The sequence below is a fragment of the Ammospiza caudacuta genome, chromosome 3 (genome assembly GCF_027887145.1).
Source record: "Ammospiza caudacuta isolate bAmmCau1 chromosome 3, bAmmCau1.pri, whole genome shotgun sequence".
Classification (NCBI taxonomy): domain Eukaryota; kingdom Metazoa; phylum Chordata; class Aves; order Passeriformes; family Passerellidae; genus Ammospiza; species Ammospiza caudacuta.
In genome coordinates this window covers 78,890,916-78,915,766 of record NC_080595.1, presented here as the reverse complement: position 1 = coordinate 78,915,766, position 24,851 = coordinate 78,890,916, and the positions used below count along the sequence as shown (strand labels likewise).

General features: G+C 41.5%; 1 protein-coding gene across 3 annotated transcripts in view; it reads left to right on the top strand.

The window, feature by feature from the left end:
* Positions 1–3,486: 3,486 nt before the first annotated feature.
* VSNL1 (visinin like 1) overlaps positions 3,487–24,851 on the top strand; it is an 86,733-nt gene continuing 65,368 nt past the window's right edge. Inside the window, exon 1 of one of the 3 annotated variants that reach the window (XM_058801154.1) lies at positions 3,487–3,681. The gene's annotated coding sequence lies outside the window, so the exon portion shown is untranslated. Of the gene's footprint in view, positions 3,682–4,100; positions 4,259–5,021; positions 5,096–24,851 lie in introns of those variants that run through there. The other 2 variants (XM_058801151.1, XM_058801153.1) reach the window with 2 other exon arrangements.

Here is a 24,851-nt window from a genome sequence, read left to right as displayed (position 1 = left end):
GTAAAACAAGTTCATTTTGTTTTATCTGTTTTCTTAGGGGCATTATTTTGAAAAAGATATTTTAAAATGAGAGATGAAAATGAAAGATTTTATATATATATATATATATAAAAATATATATAAATGTCATTTTCATGTAATTTTATATAGCACATTAAGAAGCAAGACAATCTATAGTCACTTTGAAAGTGATAAAATCAGCCATGCTCATTGTTTGCTGTTGAGCATCAAGAATCTCACCCCTTTCCAACTGCAGTGTGTTGCAGCAGCTTCCTTTAATCACAGAGCCTTGAAGCAGCTCCCTTCTGCCAATCCTTGCAGCCGCATTGCTGCTTTCAGCTCCCCATCTAACAGACAAGTACATCTCAGTGTGCAAAAACTGCACCAAGGGAACACAGAAGGAAGAAAGAAAATAATTCCTTCAAAAGGCCTGGCAGAACATAAAGCATACAGCTAGAGATGTAGATAGAGATTCAAACTCCTTCTAATAATATTTTTTTCTGCTGTTGATTCTCGTAAAATATATATGCAAATATATTCTTAGCAAGTATTTAGCATTAGAGAGAGAGGGCAAAATACAAACCCCAAAATGGTATTCTGCAATTAAACTGATGTCTGCAAAACAGGAGATCATGCTAAATTAAAAAAAAAAAAATCTCATTACCAGTAAGCCACCTGCTGAGATAGTGAGTCCTCTCAGAGACTACTGTGTCTTTTAATATTGAATTGTCTACTCTGGAGTGCAGAGGAGGGAGAGGAAAAAGGGGAGGAGGATCCTCGATTTCATTAGATTTTGAATTTCCTTCTGGAGGTGCCTATCTATCTCCCTTGACAAGATCAGAGTCTTAGGGCCTCACTTGGCTCCTTTCAAAGGTACAAGCAGCACGTTCAGGAGATTGAAAGCCAAAAGACCCATGTAAAGCATGGAAGACTGTAACAGAGCAGGTACCCACATTGTTATGCTATTCATTCATAAATTGAGAATTCTTATATTTACACTGTACATAATGAGGGTAAAATAAAAAATATACACTTTAAATAGAAAACTTTGGGTCAGACCCTGACTTCTTTTAAATTGCTGTAGCCCCATTATGAGCATCGTGTTATTTAGGTTAAAGAATCATCTGAAGTTGCAACAATTAGTTGGCAACAATAAGTTGCATTTGCAACATCCAAAGAACTGTATAGCAAGAAAATGGAAAATTCTACCATTATCTATCTTGAGAAACAAGTGTAGCAAATGTAATTCTCCACAGTCTAAAATACAACAGTATTTGCACAGATAAAAAAATGAATGCTAAGTGGCTGAAAATGCCAACAATCTGAACTGGTAAACTTTTACAACCAACTTACAAAAGCCTTCAGGAATTGCATGCAGCAGTGTAGGACAGCACCACGTAAGACGTGTCATAACAGCACACACTGGTAATGTCCTTATTACCTTCTAGTGATAACACCATGAATAGAATAGAGGCAACTTATTAAATTGTTGATCCACACCAAAATGAAGCTTTTTTATGGGAGTTTTGGACTAAGCACTAGTAATGCAAATGGAGAGGTTTTCTAAGTATATACACTTTTCAAATGGGTCTTTGAATTGCATTGTTTCTGTGATGTAGTACATGTAAAAATAAGCCATTTTTCTAGAGTAATACTGTAGAGTGCCTCTTTTTTAGGATGATCTAGTTTTCAAATGCATTTGAAAATGCAGTCTAAGTAACCTGATTTTATATGGAATTACATAAATGTAGACAGGAAAAGTCATAAATGAAAACACACTACATAGTTTATGTTGCTTAATCTACACCTTTTTTGTAGCTGATGGGAATTCTGCCATTGAATTAGATTTTAAAAAATACTATGATGTTTTAAAAGTCCAATTTAAATGTCTTTTATCCACTTTTTTTTTAATTCAACCTATTATTTCTGCTTTTTGAGGGTAAGCAAATGTTCAAGTTTTTGCAAAGGATGACCTGGAATGATGAGGAAATGGGCATCTTCTCTATGTCCCAGTCACACAGTAGACAATCAAGTCTAAGGCAGCTTTCTTGCCAGCTGCCTGAAATATTGCTACCTTGGCAGTTGTGGAGGAAGGCACAAAACTCAGCTGAGACACCAAGTACATCCCTGAGTCTAGAGTCACCCCAGAGCTCTGCACTTCCATAGCTAAGCTGCTGCCACTAGAAAAGTTACAAAGATGAGATGAAGTCATGCAATAACTGCAATATGGACAAAATCAAAACAGGTCACACAGAGTGAGTGTTGCACTGTGGTGGTAAAAGACAAACTTATAAAGAACGGAGCAAGAGACAGAAAATATGAGGGAGCAATGCGGTTAAAACTTAGAAGCAGATGCTATGGCATTCTAACTTTCATTATGCTAGAGATGATTATTAATGATCTGCCAGGCCAAGGAAGCAACGAGGCAGCACAATATGAAGATGACAGAAAATAATTTGAATTAATCTGAACAAATAAAACATGAATTTCAGAGACACCCAGTGAAGCGTATCAAATCCTGTTTCTTTCTGCTAAGCCTGGGATAGAAGTAAATTTTTAGCATTTTCAGGTGGTTTTTACACATCTAGAAAATCAAAACATGAACTGAAGAGAGGGGTGCACTGGGAAATTAAAAAAAAAATGGCACAAAATCATAAAATTGCTGACTTACACAAAAAAAATTAATTCTGGGAGCAAAATTGGTGACTTTCACCAATTACAAAAAGATAACCCATGAATTCAATTGTCTACATCAGCATACTGAAAATACTGTCATTTCCTGTACATTTGTACACATCAGCTTGTGTTATAATTTAATTGTTCATGCATTTCAACAGTAAATGAAACATTATTTCCATCTATCACTTACTACACAATCTTCATGCTTTTGTCTTTCTGAAATAATGAGTAGATAGTTAAAAACAGGCAAGGTGTAATTCACTCTTTTTTATATATGTCATTATTTTGCCTCCCTTTCACCTCCTTGCTGTATCCATCTGCTTTCTGCAGTGTTGTGCTTAGGACATGCTAAATATGCTTAATTTATGTAAACAGTCAGTGACAGAGCTTGTCATGCATGAAAGTAAACACTGATGTATGTCTCTGCCTTAGAAAGGACCTACGGTTAGCTACACTGTGCAGCGTCTTGTGAAGGAGCCCTCATGGTTTACTCCTACCACCAAAGCAACTGCTGCAGTGACAGCGACAAAAGCGAGGGCAGGGCAGCCTCAGTTGGGCTTTATATTGAAGGGCAAAACCACCTAAATTTCACATTTTAGGGGCTGAATGATGTTTTAAAGCTAAGCTATATAACATCAACTTCCACGATAGTATAAGAAGCTTGTGGACAAGAGGTGTGAGCGTGCCTTGCCATGGAAGGTGACGCCTACACGCACTCGTGTGACAGCGACAGGCGGCTCGGGGCGCGGCACAGCGCTGCCCTCGCCTTGCACACGATGGGAGCCAGATGGGGATCGGCCTCTTCTCCCAGGCAACTGCGGGTATGAGGACATAGCGTTGGGCTGTGCTAGGGGATGTTTAGGTTGGACATTAGGAACAAAATCTTCACAGAAAGGGTGATTAGATAACAGAATGGACTGCCGAGGGAGGCGGCGGAGTCACCATCCCTGGAGGTGCTAAAAGACTGGACGTGCTACTCGGTGCCACGGTCTGCTTGACAAGGTGATGTTTGGTCACAAGCTGGACTAGATGATCTCAGAGGTCCTTCCTGACCTAACTGGTTCTGTGATTCTGCCACCACGCCGCGCCGCCCGCGCTGTCCCCGCACGCCGGGCGCAGCGCGGTTCCACGCGTGGAGCGAAGGAGCCGCCGAGCGAGGCGCAGCCCGCCGGGCAAGGCACGGACGACACCGGGCACAGGCAGCCCGCGCTCGGCCGTGAGTGACTCCGAGGCCACGGGGCCGAGCGGGCCGCGGTGCCGGCGCCGACCCCGCCGGGCCGTGCCCATCAGCCCGCGCCCCCCGCGGCTCCGGCCCCGCTCCCGCCCGCCCCGGGGCTTCCCCCGCTCCCGCCCGCGCCGCGCATGCTCGGAGCGCGGGGCGGCGCGCGGGGCGGCGGTCCTGCAGTGCGGGGCGGCGGCGGGCGGCGCGCGGGGCGGAGCGGGGGCGCGCACAGGAGCTGCGGCGCGAGCGGCGGCGGGCGCGCACCGAGGCGGCGCCGCGTGTCCCTCCGGCCCCAGCAGCGCGCGGGACCCCGGGCCCTGCGCCCTCCTCCGCACCGCGGACAGACCCCCGCCCGCAGTAAGTGCGGGGAGGGCCCGCAGGGGGAAAGGGGGGGGATCCGGGCTCCGCAGCCGCGAGGTGCGGGCGAGAACCGGCTGCCGGGCTGCCGCGCGCGGGGCTTTTCCTCCCGGGCAGGCGGCGGGATGGAGGCGCGGCGGGGCTGAGGCGGGGGCTGCGCGGCCTCGGCGCTGCTCGGCGGTCGGAGACCATCCTCACCGGGAAAGTTGGTGTGTGCGGTCGATGTGCGGGAGTTGTTCCGCGGCGATTTGCGGTTAACTGTGGAGAGATGGGACCGAATCCCCCACCGATCCGGATATGAGCACCGACAGCATCCAAAGGAACAGCTGAGCTGTCGCGTAACAATTTGCGCTTGGAAACGCTTTGGTGGAAGAGGGAGTCTGGCGCTCGTGTTCGTTTGAAAAGGGATAGCGAAAAGGGCGTGATTTTTTTCCAGTAGGGAAAGGAAAAAAAAAAATAAAAGGGAAAAAAAGACCGTGCGAAACCAAGCGCCAGAGCAGCCCTCGCAAGGTCATCACACCACGAGGGAGGCAAAAGTGCTCCCGATCCATGCGATCGCTGTATCGCTTTTCATAGTGCCTGTAAGGGATGTTTTTATTTTATCGTTTAATTTATTTAACAGGCGAGGTGTTTGCAGGTGGTAGCGGGGTAGGTGCGGGGCGGAGGTGCCGCGCTCCTGCTATTTACTAGGGCATCAATCGGAGTGAAGATGGAGGTGGGAGGAGATAACAAAAGCTGGTGTGCGATCCTGGGCATCTCCCACACGAAGGCGTGAGAAGGAGGAGGGAAAGGAGACGGCAGGAGAGAGAATTGCATTTCCAAAGATCAAAACAAAAGGTGGAGCAGGTTGAGGCAGATCGTGAGCAGCCGGGGCGGAAAGCGAGGGAAGAGATTTTCGCGCTGACCCGAGCGGAGCGGAGCGCGGGGGCTCTGCGGGAGCCGGGATGTGCGCGGCTGCGGAGGGACGGAGGGAGGGAGCGTGGGCGGGGGCTGCCCGACCGGCGCAACTTTGCGCGCCAGCATCGCTTGGAAATAAGCTGCTCGCACCCGGAGAGACGCGCTGCTTGTGTGGGGCGAGGGGAGGAACGCCTGCCGGTACCCCGAGGGCTTCTTCGCCCTCCTCCTCCATCCCCCGGCGGGAAGGAGCGGGTCCTGGCCGCGGGGTGCGGGGGGAGCGCGGTGCTCAGCGCTGCGGCGGGGACGCTTCCCCGGCGCCCGTGGTGCTGCGCCGGGACAGGGGCTCAGCGCCGTGCGGGGCGCTGCCAGAGGGGACCCCAGCACTGCCGCCCTCCCGCACGGCTCGGTCCCGCCGCTCGCTGCCCGCTGCAGCGCTGCCCGTGCCGCCGGCTCCCCCGGTGCGAGGCTTTTCCCGCCCGCCCGGAGGTGTCCCCACCCCCCGGAGTCCCCCGCTCTCCCCACTGTCCCCACAAGGGAACGCCTCCCTCCTCCCGCCCCAGCCAGGCGGGCCCCTTCCCGCATGGAGCCACTTGCAAGGTTCCCCTCGCCCCAACTTCGCATCCCGTCCCCAAAGCCAAGACCTTTCCCCTCTCCTCTGCTGGGGGTTCCCCCGGCACCTCCCCGGCTTGCCCCATCCCGGGCTGCCTGCTCCGGCCTCCGGCTGCGGAGGAACCGTCGGGGATTGGGAGGGACAGGCGAAGGGGAGGGGGGGGTTGGTGTTACGCAACTGCAGACCCTCCGCTTCCCGGCCCTGGAGGAGCCTGTCCAGGGGCTTTTCGGAGGTGGGACGGGGCTCTGCGGCTTCCTCGGGCGAAGGGCGGCTGGAGGCGGAGCGGGCGGAGCTCCGCTGCCGCGCAGGTACCGCGCTCCCGAATCCCGCACGACCCGGAGCGGTGCAGCAAGGCGGGGAGGGGGGCTTACCTGCACCGCCAGGCTTTTCGGCTGACAAGCAAACGTGCAGATAACAGCGTGATGAAAACACCTGCCCTTTACATTGAAATTGAAGCGTGATTGCTGAGGCATTAAACCCATAGTCAATTATCAAAAGGCCAAATACATGAGTAAATTCCGTGTTCTTGTACAGAAGATGTTATTGTAACAGATGGGTTTAAGCAATACAGATACTTCTCTCAACAATTCTGCTGGCAATATATTTTTAGCAAGGTTTTGTTATTAGTGTGGCTTTGGATAGACATTCTCTTCCTTCACATATTGGAAAGTTCACATCTCAGAGGTATCACTATCTCTTTATGAAGAATAAAAAGATGGACATATTTTATAACCAGAATATTATATGCAACAGATTAGTCACACAGAGAAATAAGTGTATGTGGAAGCTCAGTCTCTGTAGAATACACAATTACTGTCCCTTTCAGAATGCGTACTTCCTTGTAGTTGTTTCTGTCACACATTTTCAGAGTCATTAGTTTTCACTACTACCCTATTACTTGACAGAATGCCTTTCCTTTTTAAAGACCATAGTTCATTTAAGAACATCAGTTTGCTTGAAAGATCTCCTAGTACAGTGTTCATACAGCACAATCCGTTTCTGGTTTGTGGACTGCGATCAATTCTAATTAAAACTTTAATTATGTTTTTCTCCATTCCAACAAAGCATGAAGTAGTCTGGCTGATGTTGCTGTCAAGGAAAAGTAAGGAAACATGTTCTTCATCTTGGTTATGTGTTATCCCTGCCTTTTAATTAAGGACTGAAGCCTTAATCTTGTTATTTATCCACAACTTTTATGACATAGGGCTGCAATATTTAACCAGTTTTCTAGGCTGCCCTGTCTTCTTGATTGATACAAAGGTATACCTGCATAACACTGATTTTTCAACGTGCTCCCTGTTCTGGAACATGCAGTATTGCCCGCAGATCAGTTGTGTCATCAAGCGGCATCTACTCCGGAGTATCACAGCGTTATGTAACTCACAACACAGAGCAAATGCCAGAGATGTCTCTGCCGCTCCGTTGTGCGGTTCCCTGTGTGCCTTCCCCTGCTGTAGTGTACCAGAACACTCAGAGCTGATGCCACCCCACAGCACCAGCCCAAGGGAAACTGTGCTCTGGCCGGAATGCTGAGGCCAAGTCTGACTGGGATGTGGTGGGGAGGGCAGGCTAGGACAGAGCAGAGCCGGGGAATGAGGTGGCTGTGCAGGATGGAAGCGGTGCAATGCCGCTGGCTCTGGTGCTGTTTGGAAAAGGCGCCACGTGTCCCAGGCTGCGACATCCTGCTGACTGCAGCGTGTCTGGGGTCTGGGGGGATCCCAATGTTCCTTCCAGCAGGGTCCTCCTAGAGAGCTGCAGCACCATTGTGCTGCTACAGGCCTCTTGACTTTTCTTTCTGTCTATACACTCAGTATGGCTGCAGGATCTAAATGTAAGGATACAGGTTCCCGTAACAAACACATGAACGTGGTGAACTTTGTTGTGGGTGATTCTGTAATTGTTTACATTTCAAGCTGTTGTCCTGGTTCTGTTTTTCAGTTTTGGAATTGTAATGTTATGTCTGTCTGCGCAATGGATTCCTAAGCTTTTTTTGTATTGTATCTGTGCCTCACGCTCCCATTTTAGGTATTCAGTTTGCAGATTCCCATAGGTTTCCAGAATTTTATGTCACTTGGCCAAAAAGTGCTGGCTCATCCTCTAATTGTGAATCAAACAGCAATGTACACTAATTAAAGATAGAGTTAGAAAATATAAAGTATGGTAGACAGATCTGGTTTTAAAGTCTTAGGAATTGAAACACGCAGCACTTACCCTGAGCAGCTGTGTTCCTTGACTGTGATGTTAAACATTGTCAGCACCGGTCTTCATCCTTTTGTTTTTAATAGGTATTGTTTTAGCAGTATGCATTGGGGCTAAATACCCTTTGATTTTGAATGGTCTGTAAAGAAGCTTGTTTCCAGGTGGGTTTGATTGCCCATGGATACTTTGCTTTCTTTAATTTTGTCTTACATTAACAGAGAAAAGCACTGTGTGATCTTCCTGCATTATTTCTCATGCCTAATTTTGATTCAGACTACTCTATAATGAGCCTAGACTATTTAATCTGTCCCCATTTTCTTTTGGGTTACTATTACCTGCATTTGCACACCTTTTGCCATTCTCTACATGCTTGGGCTTTTTCTTCCTTCAGAGTGTAATTTTGTTCCTTCTTTCTGTGCATGTTCATTGCTTTTTTTTGATCGCTTTCCACCTGACCAGTTATTTTCTTTGCTGTATATTTCTTTCTTGGGAAAGACCGTGGTTTACCCCATAGCTTCTCTCCATGGCATTGCTGAAAGCTCTGTGTGGTACAGGAATACAGGAAGGCTGTGAGCATTTGCTGTGCTGAAGATGTCAGGGTCTAGATGGGCTCCCATCACAGGGCGGCGCTTTCTTACCTCAGCTCCAGCTACTTGTCTTTATTCATAGAGAGAGAATCTTATATTTTTATTTTTATGCTCTTGGTCTGAGAGTAATAGCTATAAAACTTTTCAAAGAAAATGAAACAGATGATAAAAAGGATATTTGTTCATGTAATGCAAAATTTCAGAGTAGTGCTACAAATTTTTATTGCTTTTTAAGTTTAAGCTAAAATATGTATGTATTTTTTATTTTTTTAACTATGTCGATGTTACTCACAGGGTCTCTGCTTTCAAGAGCTTTTCCACATTGGGATGTGAATGTGACTGAAAGGACAATAGTACACTTGTAAGAAATGAAGGCAGATCATTAGAGATGGTCTCATAGATGAAAGTTGAAAAAAGCAAGTAGTTTCAAGGTGACAGTGGAAGGAGAAAAAGATAAAAGCCACTTGATAGAAAAATTCACTGTTTATAAAATATCAAGCTGTTTTTCTTTGTGATTATTCCCCTGAGGAAAGTAAGGAACAGAATATGTTTAGTAAAATAACTTGTAGAACCACAGCTAATTGAAATAATTTGTGCTCCTTGGGAGTGAAAGGACAACTGCATCTTTTTTTGAACTAAGCATTATGTGTTCTGAAATTATGATATCAAGGACAAAGGAATACACATTACAGATATTTCTGAAGTTTTTTTTTAATAAAGTCATATATATAATCCCAGACTGTAAAAATTAGTGGAATGTATAATAACTTTCTCCGTTTCACTGTTTTGAAAAATCAAGACTTTGCTACATTCTTGAGTTTGTCAAGAACCTACAAGCTTTGAAATAATGAGAAGTGATAATTTAAGATTACCAAGTGAGTCTTTTAAGATAATTATCATAACAGAATTTCTTAATAGGAAGATAAAAAATTTTAACATCACTTTACCATCACAAAGCCTTTTGAGGAAGATTATCTACATAATCTGTATTTAAAAAGTCTGAGTTGATGTGCAGGAAATAAGATGTAATGCTGATTCCTATTGCTTTTACACCAGTATAAATATAAGATACTAAACTTCTTGGTTTAAATGACCTTTTATCACTTTTGGCTTAAAGCAGATTTAATCTTGAATAATTGATGATTTCAGAGAAGCATCATGCAGCACTGTTAAATAACAGAAAAAAAAACATTTTACTTAATGTCTTGTTCACTAACTTAGACTTTCTCAAAGTTCATTTATGAAAAGATCTAAAAATGGAGATCCATAATAATAAAACTTACAAGTGGTGTTGAAAAACTTGGTTTTGGTCCTCTCAAGGTATTTTCATACAGCTGTTAGGCATAAAAAATAGTATATTTTGTTTTAACTTCTAATGAGTTGAATCAACCAATATAATATCAACCAGTGGGATTAATTTGATTACTCAAACTTTGTACAAGTCAAACTATATACTCAAAAAGAAAACAGATTGTGATAGAAATTTACAGAGTTTTTAGACTAATAAATATAAGGCTCTAAAACTTTTGATGAAAATTACTCTTATTAGTTTTAACTTCTAGCTAAATAGAAAGTTGTATGTTAGACCAGAAAGCTCTTAGGTTCATAAATGTTTAAATCTACAAGGAAGATTAATGACCATTTTAAGCATGTCTAGCAGAGGCCATAGCATTTGACTCAGTCATGCCTTTGCTCTCCTTTTACATACAAATTTGGAGGAAGGGAAAAAAAATTCAGTCTTGATTTAAAGACCATGGAGAATGGAAAATGTATCTCTGTTCTCACTAAGCTTTTTTAGTAATTAATTATCCTTAGTGTTAGAATGTGATGGTTCTGGACTTAATTACGAGTTCTTGAACAATCAATCCCCAAAGCAGTTAAAAAAAAATCTTAAAATAGATCAGCTGTTGAGCCTGGTGTGTGTAGAGTACCTATGACTTGGTTTTAATATCTGAAAATAATTTCACAAAGGTAATATGTTACCGAAATTTTATTTTTTAAATGAAAGATTAGTGTTCCACTTTATAGAAAACATTTTTACTCAAAAGTAGATATTAAGTCATTCACTGTAAGATGGAATCAAATGCAGTGAGGAGACATGAATATTATCCTTTTTGTGAACTGCATTTGAGAATATATGTGGTTTAATTAGACTTTATTCAGAATGGAGTAGTCTAAAATTAGAAACTGTTGTTTATAAAAGCTCTCACAATACAGCATATTTCTCTGTACTCTTATCTGCTATATTTAGAAATACAAAGTAACTGAAGACTCTTAGAGAATGAAATATGAGATATCAGTTAGTAGTTAGAATTAAAATGCTTTTGTTTTTTAGTAGAAGCTGGTATATGTAGAGGAAAAAGTTACGATTTTCTAAAGTTAGTGAAAGTGAACATTTAAGAAAGTTTTTAGCATTGAAAATAAAATCAGCTTACATAATGGATAAAGCTGCAAAAAATTATTTGTGCAGCTATTGTTAACATCCAGTGCATATCCAGTCAATTTCATTACAGCCAATGTTCTTTCATTACACCAGCATATATGCTATTCTTTAAACAGTCATTTTTCTTTTTAAATATACATTTTTTAAACCATACAAATGAGTATTTGTGAATGTTCTTAAAATTCATGTTTTGAATGGCGTAAAAGGCTTTCAGTTTGGAAGACTGATAGCCTGAAAAGTGGTTTTAGTTTGCTGCATGAAACATCTGATGATACTGATGATTTTTGCTAACCTGACTGGCTTGTACAAAAGGACTGCATCTTCAAATGTCTAAAAAAGTTTGATCTGTTGTTTTTGGGAAGGGGGGGTTGGGGGGGGAGGATTTTGTTGTTGTTGGGGGATCATTGGGTCTTTTTTTTTTTTAATCTTAGATATGTCACATCAACCACATTGTAAGGTTGAACAATGCTCGACATTGAGCTCCAGGTGATTTGGAACTGGTCCTTGCCATCCATACAGAATGAGAACATTTAGAAGAATAGTATGAAATCAGTATGTTACATGTTAAAACTATATCATGCATTCTTAAATAAAGAGAGCCAGATAATCACAAACTGTTTTTTCCATGTGCATAAATATTCTTGCTGTCTGTCAGTGAAATCCTAACAACACACCACTATTACTGAAATGTCAGAGTGCTTAACAGAAGTAGCTTCTAAGGCTCCTTTTCCTCCTCAGGTATGGTAAGAAGACCACAAAGTAGCCTTGATCATTCTTCATAAATAGGTTTTGTTTGCAAGAATTGTCCCCACACTGGGTGAGTTCTTGGCTACTTAGTTCAGTGGCTATTGTTTAATCATTTAAATTCCTGTTTGGGAAGGTCGCACAGTTGGAAGGGGCTGTGATGTTTTTACATTTTTCTCATGTGTCTGCCACAAAGAGGTGCTACTGGAACACGGATCAGTAAGTAACATTTGTTTCTACATTGTTTAAGAGGTGGACATTACTCAGTCAGGCTTCCTACTCTGTTATATGAGAATATAATGCTGAAGTGTCAACAGGTACTAACTGCCTCATGTCTTATCTCATCCTTAGCTTTTGCTGATCCCTCTTTTCCTCCCTCTCTGGCTCTGCTTCCTGTCTTTGACTCTGCTCCAAAGTCTCCTGTTGCCTAAGAGCCTCCCTCTCCCTGGCAATACTGGCTGTGCGTGTTTAACTGTGTTGGATGCCTCCTTCATCTTGCATTTTAGCTGTGGTTTTGTGTTTGTATTTAAACTGTGAGCTTTATAAAACAAGGGTCTGGCCTTTGCATATGTTGTAGAAAGTGCAGCTGTATGTACAGTGCTATAAGAGTAAATTTATTAAAATTCTAACAACATACAAGACATGTACTCTGCCTACAGCCTGTGCAGAAAGATAGGGTGCAATACAGGGGTGGAATGGAGTGACTTTCAGCCAATCCATGCCTGCTAGCAGGGACTGGTTTTGCCTCCTGCAGAGCTAATTAGGATACATTCATACATGTTCTGCTTCCCCCCATGGGGCTGTTCACAGTGGCAAAGCCAGAGCGGAGAGCTGGCTGAGGCACACACTGTTCTACAGCTCTTGGGCTGTGGTGTAGATATACCCTAGAATATGTCCTGAACAGCTGGGTTTGTATATAGATAGCTCTAGATATGTACAAGGTATCTGGTACTTTCAAAGAGAAGTCTGTAAGAAGTCACAGTACAATGTAAACAGATGTTGAGTACAGCTGTGTTCTGTCTGTGTGTCAGTCTATCTGCTTTTTCTGTTGAATCACTCTCTCCAGCGCCTTAACTCTTTATCACAGTGCAAGACCCAAGATGTTCTTGTAAATCTGCAGAGTAGAAACACAGCCTATATACCTTTTTCTTTTTTATTTTTTTCTCCTGGGATGGGGAATGTTGGGGTAAAAATATTCAATAGAGACTGAAAATGTTACAGTAATTTATGATAACATTCTCTGTGGTTTTTATTCCTGCACAGTGCTATAAATAGTTCTGTTGTATGTACCTACCATCTAACGCCATTGTTGTCAATTTGCTTAACAAAACCTATCACTGCAAGTCCTTCAGTTACAAAGCAGTTTGCTTTCTTTAGATGAGAATGCGCTAAAGAACAGTTGGCTAGTTTCTTCTGTTGTTTGTGAGATATATTTTAAATTATTATGTTCTTCAAATATGTGTAACCAACTGGAGATTTTTTCATAATGTTCAACTATAAATAAATGAAAACAGTGTAACAAAGATCTGAATTGTTGCTTAAAAAATCCATGGTATATATAAAATACAAGACCAATTTTTATTTCAGTATCAAATGCTCCTAGCATTACTTTGTATTGCTTTTTTAATGTTGGTGAATTAAAGCTAGTCAATTTAAAATAAAACACTGCAACTTCTTGTGCTTCAAATACATGAAAAATAACTGTCTGACTTGAGTTTTAGTGGGTGTCTTGCATTGCACAGTCAGCTGAGGAGGAGACAGATATTTTTTAAATTGCACTTTCTTTCCATATAAATTGCAAGGTCTTGCAGTATATGACTCATTTCAGCTGCTAGCTTCTCCCTGTTGCCAACAGGAGTATATTAGTGAAGACCAATAACAATATATCAATGTCAGCTCATCTCCAGATAAAAGAAAGTTCATGAAATGTTCAAGGTTGTTCTGTTGTTGTATGTAGCAGAGATAGCTGGAGATTGTAGTTCTTGTATTGCCCAGTAAACCCATCCATTTACTGTTGACAGTACTGATGTATTCAGAAGGTCTTCAACATCTGAAGCTGTGTGAGACAACTAAGACATTCCCTTATTTTTCCAACTCTGCATTTTGTCACTCTTAACTTACGAGATTCTCAAGTCTATGAAGAGTACACGGCAACTTGCAGCCATTTCAGTCTTGTACTTCTGTTTTCTTTGAAAATACCTTCAAGACATTTGCAGAAATTGGCTTTTTTGGTTTGTTCTGAACGGGCAAAGTCAGTGGCATCGCTGTGGGCACTTGACTAATGAGGTACTCTGCCATAAACATTGAGTCTGGGTCAAAGAAAGAAACAAACTAAAAAGGTAGCAAATTCATACAAGTTATAAAAGCAAAGTCACCCTCTGACAACTATGCTATGCTACTTTGCCATGCTTTAAAAATTCAGATTACAGTGAAAGTAAGTTACATGTGGTTGTACAGTGAAAAGAAATCTGTGCCATCAGTGGGCAGACACATTAGCAGCATTATTGACAAATACTGACATCAGGAAGTCTTTAGGAGCACATGAAAAGATGGCTTGGTGGTCATTATAAAAAATTACCATAGAGTTAAATGTGAAATGGAGACTTCTGGGTTAATCCCTTCCTGAAGTAACTGGACCAAAGTCCAAGGCCTCTGGACAAATGTAAGGACTCTTCTCTGAGCTGATCTGTCTGATCCCTACTAGAAAAAATTTGGATCAAGGAATGGATTTGAATACTGCAGAGTACATGCTAAACCACCAAAACATGTCCGTGAGTAAGCGGATTTAAATACATGGGGAAATCTGTTGCTTTGAACACACAGAGTTGACTGGAAATGTAGGTGTAAGTGTTCAGCAAGCTCTTAGCCTAAAGGAGATGAGACTCGGGGAAAGGAGAAGGTGTGATCATGAATCATGTCAGAGATGTAGGTAGGATCAGATCTGTGAGGATTTCAGTGCTAGGGAGATTCATTTTAAATGAATCAAAAAGGAAGGAGGGAGCAAGGAAAAGGAGTAGCATAACATTTGAAGATAGCAGAAGGCAAAGGTGTCAACATCTAGGAAACACTGAGTGGAGTCTCTCACCAAAAGGGTGATTAATATGAAAAGTACTAACAGATGCACTACTTTTTGTGATTTTTTTTTAGGTGTTGTGAGAAAACTCCATAGGGAAAATTTGAATTTGCAGGAAACATTGAATTTAATGATAAATCTATCTGATTCTTGCCACTTTTCTTTGAACTGCTCCTTCTGATGTAGTAACAAAGCCAAATGAGAGCTGTCCCAGGGCAGAAGCATCTGAGTTAGGTGCTCAGAGGAAGCTCCTACTGACCTGCCAATGCCTACCTGAGCTGTGATAACTTCTCTGTGATAACTGTGTGTCAGATGGGTTATAGATGTAGCTGTTGGAGAAAAGGAAGGAGAATTGAGATGGTTTTAAGTCGCATACAAGTCCTAAAAATGACCACAGAAACACCCCCAGTGCAGGCTCTCTCTGACAGTGAGCTCTGTGTGGGTGCAGGGGAATTTGTTCATCCAAAGGCATTTGGGATGTGAAACTAAGTGGGGAGAAGGATTGGAAAATAAAATGTGAAGTATTTGCATAAGACTTTATATGTTCTCTCATCATATGATTCATTGATCTTATGACTGAACAGCTGTTCTTAAAAATTCTTCTTTTCTGTTTGGAGAGCTGATTTTGAAGAATTTATGTGACAAGTTGCTCATTGTTTTGCATTTGTATTTATGTGCCATGTATTTTTTCACTGCTGATGGTAGTTTTGAATGGGATATGGCAACTACAATATTGGTGAATTTATAGAATTTAACATGATTTCATTAACTTAGTATTACGTGATGATGATGCAGAAGGCAGAAACGTACCTTGTCCAAGAGCTTTTAGAGAATTGATGGCAAAGCAGGGATGGAATCCCAAACCCTTATTCTCAGAGAACTGTAGATCCTGTTTTATGCATGTGCTTGACCACAGTGCTAAAACTGATGTTCCTGTCATGGGATGAGTTCAGTTAGCACTGATAAATTTAAAGAGGCTGTACAAAACCTCAAACATTTTCTAGTTGTTACAAGTCAAGGTGGAAAAGCATTTGGCAACTTGTGTAAATTTTTCAGTTCTAACTATTTCAGTGCCATACATAAGTAAAGGTCAATCTTTGTCTCAAAAGAGTTGTTCACACAGTTCTGGTATCATTCCCATATCTATGACTATCTTCTGCCAGAGACAAGTAGCACAAGATTTGCTGGGGGTGTGACCACATCTGGGGTTTTAAAAGAAAAAAGATACAGGACTAGAAATTTGGATGAAAGCAGTGTCCCATTGGATTTCTGATGTGACACTGGTGTGCCCCATTCTGTCTGGGCTATGCCTGATTGCCCCAGCACCAGGTGATCTCTGCTCCTGGAAGCAGGAAGGGGGAACATGGCACCAGCTTAAGCTGAACCATGGCCACACAAATCCTGGGATATACACAAGACATTAGGTAAGGCGTTCTTTTCAAAAGTGAATATGGTTCTTTGGAGAGTATAACCCTTTTTGGCAGGAGAGCTGGATTGTGTCAGATTAAAATCAGTATGTAATCATTCCATGGTGCAATGGGAGCAATAGAGAGCTGTGATCAGCCTGTGACCCATTCCTGAGGCTTGGCTTTCCTCTTGGCTCTCTGAGGTATTTGGTAGGAAGCTAAACATTGCAGTTTAGTTATATTGGCAAACCTTATAAATTGTTATGGGAGCACGTGCTTGTGTGTAGTTGATGAACTAAAGATTTAACAAAATTATTGAATAGCAATAGTAAGTAACAAGTAATAAAAATAATAAATATTGTATAGCTTACATTTAAATCATTAGTAGCAGCAGCAGTCTAATTTTGGAATGTTTATGAGATGGAAACAAGCAGGTATTTACCTGTCTCCCAGTTTCCTGTGCTTTTGCTGGTGAGATCTGTTGGGTGGTGTTGTGATAATGACTAAATCTGATGAGGGGTGAACTGCAGAGCATGGACTGGGCTCTTCAGGTAGGTAGTGAGGAGGTGCACCTCTCTGTTATCTTTGGGGTTTAATTGCATTGGATTAATTACGTCATTGTATTGCATTTACATACAATTCTTATGTCAGTTTCAATTATTAGTTAAGCCATAATCCTTGACATATTTTTCCTCTTTAGGCTTTTGCATAAAAAAATACAGGTGTCAACATGCTCATTGCACATGTATGCAATGTTGTCAAAAGTACTATGAAAAAATAAGGTCAGACCAGTTTCTCATTTGCATTTGAAGTTATCCTTTAGAAAGAAGAATGAGACTGATCCCTGTGCTTTGCACCATACAGCTAAATGGTAAAGCTCTATAATGTACAGAAAAAATCCATTTTAGACAGGCTTTGTAGCTTTTCCCCTTGGACATTGGCATTACCTGGAACTCAGTTTGACTGTGAATGAAGAGAAATGTGAGGATTTCTCAGTACAATGCAGAGAACAGGCATAACCAGTTGGGTTCCGCTAATCCAAGGGTTCTGCCTGAGATTTGTGTCTGCAGTAAGCCTTGGCAGGAGTGGCTATTATCCAGTCTTCCTTGTTTCAGAGGGGCATGGGTGTGACAATGTAAAGCCTAATACCTGGTAAAAATAGTGTTTTTAAAAGTACTAGAGGAGAAGAAAATGAAAGGTATGTATTTTATATGGAATGGTTTTTAAATTGTGTACTTCCTGTTTTTCCTTTGAAAAATCTCTTATTCTTTGGCCAGCTGTGGGTGATCATAACTTTCCATTTATTATTATGGCAAATAATTTTAAAAAATGGAGTCATTTGAGCACCAGTCATGCTGGATATAAGCCAATTCAACTCCATCAGGCTCCATCAAGTTGTTATTAAGTGCTGTCCAAGTCCACATTATGGAAGACAAAAGAAGATTTGCCATGTTTAAGAGTTGGTTATACAGTTTTTTCAGCACATTAGGACTCAGGAGCTCATACAGAAAACTTTTCAGCTTAGGTGTGTATTCTAAAAGTAGATCTGCAAAGTTTGGTTGTTTTTTAACAAACAAACTTGCCAGTTTTACTCTGCTCCTGTAGCAGCCTATTCAATGGGATTTTTTTATCACTAAAAATGAAAAATTTAAATGTATGCTTCAGCTGTAGTGAGACTTTGCTTTGGCTGGAACAGCCCTGCATCCCATGGCTAGCTGAAAGGGCTCAGTCACTTGATACTTCACTGACTTTTTCTGCCAGAAGTACTTTGACAGCACATGCCCTAATGTGTCACTGCAGTATAAGTTGTTCCCAGGGGAATGGATGAACAAGCAGGGAGGAAATGATCAGTCTGCCTCTCTTCCTGGGCAGCTTGCATCGATTAGTAGGCAAGGTTGCTCCCTGCACTCTGGCATTCCTGCAAGGATTTTCCATATCTATCTTCCACTCAGCCAAAATCAAAACAAGCTGCAAGTAGTGGAAAAGCAGAATATGGCTGGTGGGAAGTGGCAAGCACTCTTCCTGTGGTGAGCAGATGAAGTAGCTTTAAAAAAGATTATGATAGGAATATAGTCACTAGCTTACTCAACCTATCTCAGTTTTTTCTCCTAAATTTATCAGATGATTTCTTTGAGTTTTGTGTCAGGTATAATCTCCTGTGCATCTGCATTGCATATATTACCTTATGTCTGGACTGCTTTTGACTGGAATACATATTTTCTTGGCTGGGAAGTAGGTGGTGTGCAGTGAAGCACAGAGGATCTGCTGAGGTCCTCTTTCTGCATCTGCTGTGGGTACAGCCAGCATCAGGTGTGTGCCTTGGGCAGGCTGGGAGAGCTGGGCTGGGGACAAGCCCAGGAGCTGGGGCAGTTCTGAAATCCAGGGCAGTTCTGAAATTCAGGGCAGTTCTGAAATGCAGTGCAGTTCTGAAATGCAGTGCAGTTCTGAAATCCAGTGCCACTCACCTCAGCACCCACCACTTGGTGACAACTGGCGCCTGCCATGAAGGTCCTCCAAGAGATTGCAGACCTGAAGACTGCACAGACACCTTGAATAATGACTCATTTTTCCCTAAGATATAAACATCCCATATCAGTTATGCCCAGGTCACAAGTTTAACCTTGCATTTTCCTGAGGTCTGGGTGAACCTTGGAGAAAAATTTCCATGCATGTCTGGGTCACACACAGAATATTGTGCCATTACCTCTGCTCTGTAAGTTGGCTCTGGGAGAGCCTAAATTACGTTTACCTACACTATTCATGAAGGAATTTGCAGATCTACCTCCAACATTTGTGCAGAACCTCCATATGGTATGGTATGGAGTATATAAATTTATAAAGTATTCAGCACCAGTGTGCATAGCTTGTGTGGGGATTTAGGGATCTGTGGGGATTCTTTTAAAGTAGGTTTAATTTAATTTAATTTAAATATTTACAAAAGGATTCTATAGCTCACTGCAGAATCTTTAACTCTTTTGATTATTTCTATGTGGTAATTCTCCTTCCAGTGTGGAATGGTTTGGAGTGGAACAGACCTTTCCATTAGACCAGGTTGCTCAAAGCACCATGCAGCCTGGTTTTGAACTCTTCTCGGGATTGGGCATCCACAACTTCTCTGAGCAATCTGTTTCAGTGCTGTACCACCCTCACAGTAAAGAATCCTACTACTGACAATCCCTTACAACAATTAGTAAATAATATGAAATTTATTACTGTTAGAATCTAGGTCTGTGTATCTTATACCTTCTATAAAGGAGGCTTTATAGCAGCCTTCCAGCACCAAAAGAGGTAAAGCTGCAGAAGTTTTTACAAGGGCATGGGGTGATAGGACAAGGGGTAATGGCTTTAAACTGAAAGAGGACAGGTTTAGATTAGATGTTAGCAAGAAGTTTTTCACTAATTTTTCACATCTCATGCTGGCTGGCTGTGCCAACACCAGATTTTTCATAATGAGCATGGTGAGACAATGTAATAAGTTGCCCAGAGAAGTTGTCCAGAGCCCAGGAAATGTTCAAGGAGACTGGATGGGGCTTTGAGCAACCTGATCTAGTAAAGGGTGTCCCTGGCCATTGCAGGGGTCTTGCAACTGGATGATCTTTAAGGTCTTTTCCAAGCCAAATTATATGATTCTATGAAAAATGAGAGCCCACGCTTTTGGAAGTAAAGTGAATTGCAAAGAGAAGTTCTCCTGTTCCAGATATTCTTTGGGAAATGCTATTCGAAGATATTTCCATGTATAAATACTCTTATTCTAGGGAATTATTATTCGTTGGAAACATAACTGTATTAACAAGATGCTTTCTGAAGAATAAGGAAGGAGTGAGAATATTGTCATGTTGAATTTCTCAGAAATGCCCTGTGTATTTTATATCCACTACTGATTTTAATTTGAACTATTGCTCAAGTATAGGCATGTTCATAACGATTAAATCATTAGAAGTGTTTAAAGGAATTACAGAAACTTGAAAAATGCCAGTTACCAAGGGAGTAAAATTACTCCTCTATATGTAAGAATAGAAAGCTAAGCCTGAGACTGAAGCCACAGCACCATAAATGGTCTTGCTGCACATCATGTTCTTACCCACAAAATCCAGGATGCAATTACCTGGCTTTATTAGGCACAAAAGAAGGGCTGTCCCAGGAAGAAATTACCTCATCTTGAGGTTGGAACTAGGACAAAACTCTCTGATCATGAGAAAGGTGTATTTACCTTTCTCAGGGTTTCCTTGCTGCTCCTGAGGCAATTGGTGGTTAATTGGTAGTTAACATCTCCATTTTGTCTCGGTGGCACAATCAGCCTCCGTTCTTTTTCCAAAAGCTCAGCTTTGTCTGAAATGCCACCATGTGACCCGTGGAGCTTGCTGCTGGTAAGCAAAGCTTGATGGACAGCCTATGCTGTTTCCAGGGTGTAGGAAACATTAGGAAATACTGACAAGATCAGTGTGATGAAATAAATAGAATTCTCCAGCTGCTCTTTGTCTTACTTTGAAAACATTACTTTTTATGGCCACAGATTTTCCAATGGGAAACACTGAATACAGTTCAGGACCAGCATTATCTAGGCTTCCACTGGTCCTAACTCCAAGAAACTATTTGGCTCCTTGTGCTGTAACAGTGTTAGAATTAATTCTGGTTTCTGACAGAAAATCATCCTGGAGTTAGTGCCTAAGGCTGCTAATGTTAGTGCTGCATTTTTGCATAAGCATTTTTGATGCATAAATAACTGTTGCATTACATCTCTATCTAAGATCCTATCTCAAGTATTGCATTTGGGGCACATTTAATGGTATTTAGTAATCTAAAAAGTGCTCTGTCAGAGCATACCACAGGTATCTAGGTGGTGGATGTAGTGTTGCTATTTATATCATAGTGCTCTACAAATATTAATAACACTCTGCTTCAAAGTGAGCTATAGCCATAAACCTGTAAAACAGCTCCCCACAGTTCATCTTGATAGTCTGTTGAAATTGGACTGCTCTGACTATACCCCCTTCAGGCTCACTGCCAATCTCATATTTTATCCTGAAATTCCACAAGGAGACACTCAAAATAAACACTGCACTAGCAATTGCTTGAATTATACTTAAGGCAGTAGCAAACATTGGTTGCACTTTAGCCTCTCTGTGGCTTTCTTGAAAATCCATGAAGTCTGACCTTCTGAATACATTTTGCTCTTATTTATCTCCCCTGTTGACTGCAGTAGGAGTTGAAGGAGCATAGCTGAGAAGGGAATGGGTACATCATAGATGCTAAGCTGTTATGACTAAATTATCCCTGTTAGTCCCACATTGCCCAGCCCCAGGAACTTTATACAGTGCATATCTCCTCACTAGCTTGCTTTCAGCAAAAATACAGCTATTAGATTTGCTTTTGACTTTTCTTAGGAGGAAAAAAAAAAAGCGAGCTAGAAATTGCAGTATTATTCCAGGCACCATTTCAGAGATGTTCAGCTTTTTGTTCTGCAAGTGCTTTTTCTTTGCTTCGTTTGAAAATAGCTGATCTTGTAATTCACTATTAAGGCCTAAAGGTGATCAAAATAGCCCATCACCAAGGTCAGTATACCCTTGAATCAGACAGGTTTGCTAATTTTAAACTTCAGTGTTTTACAGAAAGTAGTGTGTTTAGCAAGAATAAAGAGGCAGAATGTGGGATTGGGACAATATGAATGTTCACACATCGCTGCCAATGAAAGCAAAGCTTGCAGGTCTAATTTTAGGCTTTTCAGCCTTGGTATTGTTCCTTACAGCACAGTTATTTTCCATATGATACAAAGCACTCCTTTTCTTTTCAAGTTTCATAAACTGCTTTAGAGAACAAAAGCAAGGACAAAGTGAGTATATGTCATGGTTGAAAGCAAGTCAGAGAAGCTTAAGTAAGGCTGAAGTTAGGGATGGTTGCATGCCTCTGTATTCAGAGTACAATTCTTGAAGAAAAACAAGAATCTTGAGAAACATGTCACAAGAATTGGAAGTGGAGTTACATGGTGTCTGACTGGAACCCTTGGCTGTGACTGGATGTGCTTCAACACATTTAGTTAATTTACACTGTGCTCAGATGCCTAGTAAGTTAGTCCTCTTTAAAAATGTCAAAATGACCTGTGCTGTTTGGAGAAATAGGATTTTCAGGATACTTCCCTATCTCTTGGTGCTCCAAACTAAGCATTGTAGATGCAGTGAGGATGTCACAACTAATTCTTTATGTAACACCAGATAGATGCTGTTTTCTAAAGTTAACTTTTACTGAGGCATTAATAAAAAAATATTTTATAGAATTACAGAAATGGAATACTGTAGAAATGGTTGTTTTCTTTCTTTTGTATTTTTTGTAGATTAATTGCCAAGGACTGGAACCAGTCCTTGATATTAAGTTATTCCCCATGGAAGTTCCAGCGATGGTATTAACCTGCCAAAAACACCTTTAAAGATCATTAAGTTAACGTAGTCCCCTGTCATCTAAGAGAAGCTTATTATCTGCATGAATATGTGACCTGGTTCAGAGAAATCAGAGAAATCTGTGTGATTTTTTTTTTTAGTATGTCTGCTGTTTGAAGCTGGTTGGTCATTGGCTGTATTGGTAGAAAGAGTTTATTGGGAAGAAACTCTTCCCAGGGGCTGCTGTAATGCTGAGCTGGTGTTTTGTCCCACAGGCTCAGCAGAGCTCCACTGCCCTCACTGGGCTCCACCAGCCAGGCAGTGCCAAGGTTTGGCTCACAAGGTGTGAAGCACAGTTTGGCTGAAGGCTCTGCAGTTGTTCCCAAACTGGGAGAGTCATACCAGTCTGAGCTCAGGGGGTAGAATGTTTTTTTCATGCCTTCCTAGCTGTCTAGGAGTTAAATGTTTAAACTAATTGTGTAGATTTTTTTTTTTTTTTGTTAGTCAAACAAGAGTAAGTATTTCCAGAGAGCAATTAATGCCAGTCACCTTTTATATATAGTTTAGCATGGAATGAAGTGCTTCTTGCTGAAATGGGTGCTTGTTTCTCTCCATTGCACATTGGAGCCTTGATGACTAGTTTAGATTAGATATCCAACTTCTAATGGCTACCACCCAGGTAGGAATAACTTGGATTAATCAAGTTCCCTGCTACTGACTATAATGACTTCCCTGTTATTATTCTCTGTATGATTTATAGATACTGTGTTAGAGGAGTAGAGTCTTCTCTTGTTTTTCTTTGCAGTAATTTTAAATGGTTTGTCATTAATAGTACAGTTGCTCAGTTTTCTGTTGTTCCTGATCATATAAAAGTTTTTTAAATTGTGGCATTTCTCTTATTGACTGTAATCATTAATAATATTGTAAAAAGCACTAACTCATTTTCATGATGGAACAGATTAAGTTAAAGACTGGTTGTTGGATGGTTTTCTGGATTCTGGCCAGCTTCTTGGAGTCATAAATCAATGTAACTCTTTTCAAGTTAAAGAAAAAAATGTTTTTAATAAAGTTTGGAGCACAGATAGTGAAATAGGGTGGGACCATGACATTAGTGAAGAATAAGCCAACCGTCAAATGGCTTTATTTGGAGGCAGGCATTAATTTCATGGAAACTTCAATATGGTAATTATTTGGGTATTCTGGAGATTGTAGCTCCTCAGGGCTTTTCCATGCATGTCAGATCTAAGATTTTTTTTCCTTTTTTTTTTTTTTTTGGAAACAGACCTATATGGCAAACAGACCAAAGGAGTAAATTGAATGCTGCTCTTAACCTAAAAAAGGTTTTTCCTAGATGCTCTGAAAAGTTTGGGGTTTGGTTTTTTTTGGTTTTTTTTTTTGTTTTTTTAGAAGTATAGTTAGTTTTTAAAAGAGAAAGTACAAATGCTAGTGATGTGACATCTGTGGCCTCATTGCCTTTTCCATTTTCATTATGTCCTTTGATCAGGGCAGACTGGCATCAGCACCTGCAAGTCAGGTTCATTTCTGTATTTGTTCTGGGGAAAACAAACACAACCAATTTAAGCCTCTACTGGGAAATGTCAGCTCTCTTCTTCAGTGTTTTCTCCTCTGACCAGCCTGTGGTGCTTTAGGGTACTTGGAGATTGTTTGCCCATGTGTGAGGGAAACATTTCCTATCAGTCTCAACCTCCCAGCTTCATCTGCACCCCTACCCTATCCTGTAAACCATGGTGTTTTCTCTTTCTGGCTGGCTTGGGTTTCTTAGGCTTTACACAACATAACTCACTAAGCTTCACAATCTATTTTTTGACATAAAATTCTCTCCAGTATTTTAGAGTTTTCAGCATCATTTAAACATGCTGCATCCTGCTGTCATGCCTCCCATTCAGCCTCTGCCTCTCGGAGTGATGCTGACAGCCCTGCTGGCAGCCTGGGCACGCATCCCTCTCTGCTCTCTGGGAGTGGTTGTGTTATCTTTGTGCCTGAAGATGCCAAGACTTTAAATGTCAACAAGATGTTGCCCAGGTGATTTCCACTGTAGCTTAAACAAGCATACCTGGGTTTTTGCCCTTCTGCATCCATCTTGCCTGCTGTGAACATCACTGCTCTCAGTGCTTTTGCTGATGGAAAGTCAGAGAAGGAAAAGACAAAGTACAAATAAAACACTAAGGGTGATGAGAATTGGCCTTGGGTAGGGAGTAAGAACCAGATAGGAAGGATGCAGGGAAGGAAAGTGGGAGAAAGA